Source organism: Symsagittifera roscoffensis, chromosome 4, assembly GCF_963678635.1.
Source record: "Symsagittifera roscoffensis chromosome 4, txSymRosc1.1, whole genome shotgun sequence".
NCBI lineage: Eukaryota > Metazoa > Xenacoelomorpha > Acoela > Convolutidae > Symsagittifera > Symsagittifera roscoffensis.
Genome location: NC_087065.1, coordinates 75,440,128 through 75,448,742, shown reverse-complemented (window position 1 = coordinate 75,448,742; position 8,615 = coordinate 75,440,128).

The following is an 8,615-nucleotide window of genomic DNA, read 5'->3' as shown; positions in this document are numbered from 1 at the left end:
CGCACAAAAGTTTCAACAGAAAAAAAAGAAATCGAGGAGAGGCAGTTAGCTTAGAAGTACGGACCTAATGGTGAAGTTTCTAGGGTCTAAGGCTAGGTTTGTTGGTAAAATTTTTAGCCAATTTGAAGGAAACGTATTCGCCTTCAACCAAGATGTCGACCATAAGAATAGTCCTGAGCTTAGCAGTTCAAAATAGGTATGAGTTGAGACAGTTAGACATTAAAACTGCATACTTGAATGCCACAAACTAGATGAAGATACTCTTATGAATGCAACCTGAAGGGTTCGAGAAGTTTGATGAAGAAGAAAAACCTTTAGTTTGTCTTCTGAAGAAAAGTCTTTATGGACTAAAGCAGTCCGGTAGAAACTGGCATAGGACTCTAAAAGGCATCTAAAAGGAATCTTGAAGAGTTATGCTTTAAAATTCAGTTTTTGATAAGTGCTTGTTTGTTAGGAGGATTGAGGGAGAGATAGAAAGTTTAATTTGCTTGTGGTTTGTGGAGCGGAGAAAAAATGACCTACCATTTTCAGATTCTCTCTCTCATGAAAAATAAAAATAAGTGACTGTTCTGAACATTTTTGTTTATCACACTTGCAGATATAGCATCGGCATGTTCAATAGCAGCTGTTTTATCTAGTTCCAGATTAGCTGTCGTTTTCTGGAGCTCTTCGGCCAGCTTTTGAGCGTTGTCTAACTTCTTGTCGGTATCAGTGATTTTCTTCTGGAGCACACCAGTCAGGTGTCTTTTGAAAACTCCCAGTTGTTCACGAGCACCGGCTGCAATCTCGTGTTGGACACGACTTGCCTCAGAGGCAGTTTTGACCTTCTTCACAACCCTCTGCAGCTTTCGACATGATGTTCGGTTTGCTTTGCTTGTTCTGTGGAATCAAGAGCTGCGACGACTCGCAAAGCATATAAACCTCAGAAAGCGACTCCTCTGTTTTGCTTGAACAGTTCAATAAGCGAAAAAGACCCAAACACAACCGCTAGTGTAGCAACTTCGTCTAATGTGGCAACTTCGTCTTTCTTTTGACAACATCTAAATTAAAACTCGAAGTTAACGTTTCAAGGTTGGAATAAAATGTTCCGCTGTTGCTCAATGACTCCAGTTTATCGTGCAACACGTAAAGTATTTGCGTTATCGAGGACGCAAGAAGTTTCTGGTATCTTCCAGCTGCTTTATTGTCGGATGATCTTTTTTAGCTTGTTCTTTTTTGATGTGCAGTGGTCTTTTTGCATGATCGACTTAAGCTTGCCTTGTTTTTGCTATCGAAAACTCGCAAAATCATAAGCGGCATCGGCACCGAGACAGCTCGTTTTTAACGGGAAACGCCCAAGTGAACGTTCTGATTGAACGTGCAACGTCCTATGATCTTATTTGGAAAAATTCTCAATAATTGCTAGGATTCCCTTGATACGCATAATAGTTTCAACAGAAAAAAAAAGAAATCGAGGAGAGGCAGTTTGCTTAGAAGTACGGACCTAATGGTGAAAGTTCTAGGGTCTAAGGCTAGGTTTGTTGGTAAAGTTTTTAGCCAATTTGAAGGAAACGTATTCGCCTTCAACCAAGATGTCGACCATAAGAATAGTCCTGAGCTTAGCAGTTCAAAATAGGTATGAGTTGAGACAGTTAGACATTAAAACTGCATACTTGAATGCCACAAACTAGATGAAGATACTCTTATGAATGCAACCTGAAGGGTTCGAGAAGTTTGATGAAGAAGAAAAACCTTTAGTTTGTCTTCTGAAGAAAAGTCTTTATGGACTAAAGCAGTCCGGTAGAAACTGGCATAGGACTCTAAAAGGCATCTAAAAGTCATCTTGAAGAGTTAGGCTTTAAAATTCAGTTTTTGATAAGTGCTTGTTTGTTAGGAGGATTGAGGGAGAGATAGAAAGTTTAATTTGCTTGTGGTTTGTGGAGCGGACAAAAAATTCTGTAGCTGGTTTGAAAACAATATCTCCGAAAAATATGAGATAAGCGAGATAAGTGATCTTAAATGATTCTTAAAAATGAAAATTGATTACTCAGGAAACGAAATCAGGATAAGTCGGCAGAAATATGTTGAAATGTTGTTATCAAGATTTAAGATGACCGAAGCAAAACCGATAACAACCCCTCTTGGTGAAAACGAAAAACTAACAAAAGAAGATTGTTGTCTTTTAGAAGGTAGCAGAGAACAAGAAAAGATGAAAAAATATGACTATCGAGGACTTGCTGATTGTCTAAATTACTTAGCTTTATCAAGTAGACCCGATTTGATAGAGCTAAGGTGAAAACCCAGGTGAAAAACATTGGAAAGCCGAAAAAAATTGTCTAAGATATCTGTTAGGAATTAAAAGTTTACCTTTAGTATATAGGCGGGATAAGGTGAATCTTGTTAGCTATTCAGATGCGTACTGGGCTAGAAATATAGACAATAGGAGAAGTACCTCAGGATTTTGTTTTAAGCTCAGTGACAACTCAGGTGTATTAAGTTGGTCTAGCAGATTTCAGCGTTGTGTATCAACTTCAACAGCCGAAGCAGAACAAAATGCTGTAGTCGAAACAGTAAGGAAGGAATTCACTTACAGGGCATACTTAGCGACTTAGGCATAATATGTGAAAGGCCTTTGAAAGTTTTCGTTGATAAATAAGCTTGTATTGCCCTTAGTAAACATTCAATGAACCACGGAAAGACGAAGCATTTTGCCATAAAACTGCACTTCCCTCGAGAATTATTTGAAGAGAAGGTGACATTAACCTTTTTACCAACAGCAAACATGCCTGCAGACGCATTGCATTGACGAACAAATTGGGAAGATGCAAAACTGCATTTTTCCGAGAAATTCTACTAGGAACTACCTAATTTGAAAGGCGGGGTATTGGTGATTTTTCGTAACTGAACTGAAATGTGATATTAGCTTAGTCACCTTAATTTGGATCGTTTATCGTTTCAAGGACAGAAAAAAAGCTTTTTGGGCTTTTGTGTTTCAGGAGGGAGTAAATAATTAACAATAGCCTAAAGGTTTTTTATTTATTTAGTTGTCGGCTCACCGATCGTCTACCCAAAATTTGTTATTCGCCAGCAGGGGGTGCAACCAAGCCAGCTAGACCTGAGCTTTGGGAACTTCGCTACTTCGGCTGGCTAGAGCCACAGGTTTATTCAGGTGAGTTCAGCCTGGTTTTTGGGGCAGTTAAAAACATTTAGTGTGGGGGCAGAAGTGTTCGCTATGGAGAACACGATTTCGTGCGAGACGGCGAATATCCTAGCTTCAAACTCGACCAGAACCTGATTTTTTTCTAACTGAAATTACTCCGTTTGAAACAAATAGCCGGCATATCGTTTGTCTGACAATGTTTTGTCGGCTGAATGGCCACATCACGGAATTTTCTTGCGCTTTGAGCAATTTTCATGGTAGTTCCAAGTGTTTGTGATTCACTCCCGTAATTTGTACTTTTTATTTTAAATTTTTTTTACCGGAAAAGCTGTATTCGACTTCAACTCGTATTTATGACCTAGTTTTCTGATCCAAAAAGATTTGGGAACAAAACTAGTTTGAAGGGAAAACAATTTTTACAAACCCAATTAAATTGATACACATCAGAAAAAGTTTATGGCTCTAAATTATTGATGGCACTAAATATTTCTCGGCTCAACGGTAGTTTACCATGTTTTGTCGGCTTAGTGGCCTCTCGATAACTGTTTCCGGATACTTTTCTACGCTGGGGATCGTATTGCTTGTGTTATACTCAATTTGTACAACATTGAGACAATTAGTGGCTTTCGTTTCATTTTTTGTCTGCTAGCTCGTGGTATCGCAAGTAGTGCAAAGCTCCGCTTCACCTTTGTCAGACACTTGCTATTGCACGTGTAACAGACATTGATAATTTGCCTCTCAAAACTAAGCCTTGTATTTTGTGGTTTCTTAGGATATTAATCACTCGGCAAAATTTCACACAGAGGCAGAGCTTCGCTTCGCATCACTTTGCGATACAAAACAAGAAAACCGCCAAGTCGGAAAAACATGGAAAATGTCAAAAAAACTACCTATCAAAATGAATCACACTCACCCTCAACACACAAAAAAGCTTAGCTGCTCGTCAAATGAAACAAAATGAGGCCAGAAAGCCGATATAAAATAGGCCGAAACCTATGAAGCCAAAAAAAACCGTGAACAGGTTCAAGCAATTACGACTCACAAAGAGTTATAAGTCCCCCTTGCCCTCAAAGCACACACACACACACACGCATATGAAGACATTTTTCGCAAGACGCAATATGAGGTACTTCAGCCGATTTACGAGGCCGAAACTTATCAAGCCGAACAAAAAGGAAAGATAAAAGACGAAAAAAAAATGTTGTCGAAAAATTATAAATTCTATTAAGATTTTTAGCATGTACGATCCAGAGAGGAAAATTAAAAAAATGTTCTGTTTTCCTTGAGTCTACTCAAAAATTTGCCAATAAAACGATTAGAAAAAGCCGAAATTATTTGAGCAGAACATATACGCGGAAAATAATATTGAAAAAAAGAAAATATACGCATTCAAGGTAAGTAAAATTACAAATGGCAGAAAAAAATCAAAACACTATAAATTATTACAATGTAACTTGCGTACAGCAAAAAAATTTTGTAATGTGGCAACTTAGGCGATAAAACATGAGCAGAGAAATAATATGCAGACTATTTTTTTTGGAACGGAATAATTCCCGTTTGAAAAAAAAAACAAGTTCTGTAAGCTTCGAACCCAAGACCTTTGCCGTCCAAGGCGTATTCGTTACGTCCAGATCAAGTGGGCCGGAGACGGAATGAAAGAGGCTTCAGTACTTTTCGTATGCAAACTTGATTTTTGTAGCTCGCTTTAATTATAACGTGCAATCCATAACCATAAAAATTAAAGCAAAACTTTTGAATGAGATGAACCATTCAGAAACTGAGCATGTCTTCTTCAAGATGACTGTGGGTTGATTGAAAAACAAATCTTAAAATTGTTAAATTTGAGAATTCAAAATAGATTTTTCACAGCTTAAATTATACAAATCAGCAATTTACAACGCTTTATTTACAAAGAATGACGACCAGTCAAGCCAAACTGCACGGAGCCAAATTTTTTGATTCCCTCTTGAAATGATTCCATTCCATTACACAGCATTTTTTCAATTATGGAACACAGTCAAATATATTTTACACCAAACAAAAAAAGATTTGGAATATTTCAAAGATATCGCCAACTTTTTTCTTCTACTTCACCACCTATTTAGTACGGTGAGGTTTTGATAAACTTCATATCGAATTTTTGTTAGGATTTTGGAGCATTAAACTTCATATTTTAAATTATATCATATTACCCAAGACAAACTGCTAGATCGGCTTCAAACATCTAAGCATAGCAATTACGTTTTGTCACAAAAAACGCCTCAAAGGTGGCGTTTTTGGACGCACTTGTGATAAGTAGCTCTAGGCTGCATAATTTTAATCTATTAAACAACGATGTGAAAACACTCAAGTAGTGTCTTCTTATTCACGTGTAGCTCCTTTGTGTTGCACGTCAGATTTCAGAGAAAACACCTAAACCTTTCTGGCGAAGACAACTGAGGCAAATATTGTTTGTTGTGACCAAGTCACTGAAAGTGACGCGAAAGAACGATGGGTAGGGTTGGTTTTTTCGACCAATTTTAGGTACCTCAAAAAAAACTCGCACATGGATCAAGTATGATATCTTAATTAAGCCTTATTGGTCGTAATTTGGAGTAAAAAAAATCGAAGCTGTCAGTGTCGAGAAAAAGTGGCCTGAATTTTTCCCGTTTTTCTGACCAATTAACACGTAAGAATCCATGGCAGAAATAAATTTACTACATAAACACTCCGCATTTTTTACGTTAATAAGAGCATAATCATCTCATTGTGCAGAGTATTTTCTAATGAAACCTTCACCGCAGAGAAAAAACAATACAGTAGAAAGAAATCATGTACAAACAACGATAGCCGGTTACTGTGCAAGTAGCACAGAATGTTCCACCATTGTCTTAAAAAATTTTGATAAAAGGAGCTGAAAAAAAACAGGAAATTAGGTATATTCGACAGTCATAGTAAAATAAGTCAATTGAAAAACAATTTTTGCAGAAAACTAACTTGAAAAACGAAAAAAAAGCTATTGTAATTTTTAAAGCAGTTAACATAAGACTGTTCGCTCGAAAAAAGACGAAAAATCAAAAATTTCAAACCGGTTTTCTTCGACACGGAAAAATTTTTTGAAATTTTTAAATGTGGTTCGAATCACGACTGTAAGGGCTTCAATATTATATATCACTCAACCCAGTCCATGATTATTTGTGGTACCTGATTTTGCCTAAAAAAACTAAATCACCGAATACTAAGTTCCTCCCCATTATCAATGGTAGGAACAATAAATTTATCCTATTATTTTTTTTTTCAATTTTTCACATTTTTAAATTGCTGAACTTAGATTGATGTGATCTGAAAATTTAACAACCTGCTTATCATCCTCACGTCCTTGTTTGACCATACAGATTAACTCCAAACCTGCTAATGTACACAGAAATATTAAAACCAATAGAAAAATCAACCATTTCGAACAAAAAAATTAGATTATCAACTTTATTTAATAGAGAATCCAAATCGATAATGATTATACTGACTTTGGAATGTGATAATGATTATGAAATCTCAAATTAGGCCTTTTAATTAAACAAGGGTGCGTCAATCACGACTTAATTCAAAAACTGATTTTAAAAAGTCGTTAAGAGCTAGAAAAAACTATGTTGCGCATGGTAATCAATGCATCGCAATTAACACTTAATCATAGCTGTTCAAATACAATGTTGTAGCAGTCTATTTTTTGAAACTTTCAATTCGAGTGTCAAAATGCTGCAAACGATAAAAATAATTATTGAAGATCGTTTATTGAAGATAAAATATTCGAAGACAAACCGGTCTAGTAGTTATTTGAGAATAATGATCAGTCGCGATATTTTAACTTCATGCTAGAACTGCTTTAAACGAATTGAAAAATTGGATGTACCAATTCTCCATGATTTGAGACATGTATCTTTGAGACTTGGTTGAGTTAAATGGCCTTCACAAGTACAATTCATACAGGACGTGGAAATGGAGGAAATTCGGAGGGTCTTCAAACGCCAAAGCAAATGAAATGAGGTAGTTTGTTTGTGCTAAACGATGAAAAAAAGCAAAATCGAACTTATAGACCGCTTACAAAATTGAGTTTACTGGAAAGCATATGCAAGGTAACGATACATCATATTCCTTCAGTTGATTTCAATATTAGAGTTTGAACCAGTAATTAAATGGAAGGTTTCGAGGTCGACTTGAACGAACCAGTTCTGTAAATTGCATTGATTCTCTAAGTTGCATTGATGTAATTACCATCAAAAATATCGGTCAAACAAAAGCCCATGATTTGAAACAAAGTATTTGCTATCATCATCGATTCAATCGCTATTCGATTGAAATTGCCAAAAGCGGTAGCATTAAAACCGATCAAAGTCCTTTATAATTTCTTTCCCCAAACCCTCCAATAGGTAGATGGAGTAATTTGCCAGGAGGTTCCTATCTTTCACGGCGATCTTCAGGTTGTGAAATCCATTGAGTCAACTTTATTTCACAAACTTATTGGTAATAGTCTTCAAAGTTTCTTTTACTGTTCACATTTTACTCACTTTAAGGGTCTTTTCTTTGCGTTCTTAGAATTGTTCGTAATTTTTAAGTTGCAGCAAAAAAATTATCCATTTTCCATATTGTTTCCTACTAAAGTAAAAACCCTCCATCTCTTACCACGATCTATTTTCCACAGTTGCACTTCGCACATACAAGCAAAACTATCACAAAAACCCTGGTGAAGATAGCCGAGTTTTCCTTTCAGACGCTGAGCCAAGTACAAAATGAGATGCTTGTCGTCTATTAACGCAACAAAAAATTCCGCTCAGACGCTCACATAGGAAGTCGAAACAATAAGAACAGCCAGTTTTAATCATATTGCAGAGGACGGATATAAATATCAGAGCCGACGGAAAGCTGGAAAATGTCACTGAACTCAATGTCATCGAAAAAAAAACATTTCATTTATCGAACTTAGGAGAACTAAATACCACCCTTTGGTACTTTATTACCCCTTTATAAGAAATCCATTTTGGGCCCAAAAAAACGCGATTTTTTGGTCAAAATTTTCCAAAAAGTGCCTAAAGACGCTTTTTTTGGACTGTTTTTTGAAAATTTTGCCTGCGTCGCAAAAAATTTGGCCTAAACAGGGACTAAACCGTGCTTAGGGAGAGTTCGAAAAATCAATTGGGTCGACCTAAAAAAAAGGTCGACAAAATTTTCTAAAATTTTTTGAAAATCCGCCCCCCCCCCCCCCCCCTCGAGAAAATCCTAGATCCGCCCCTGAAAAGAATCTTTCAATTTTTCCAGAATTTCCTTAAAAGCGAATTACCATTAATAGTGCTATTCTTACTTACATATATTTTTTAAATGGGTAGATCTATTTCATTTTCAGCATTATCTAGGAAATTTTGAAAGTAAACATACAAAAAATACCCATGAACAACCGTGGAGTCTGATTTGTTTGCAAACCCCCCTCCGCCCACTTAAGTAAGAA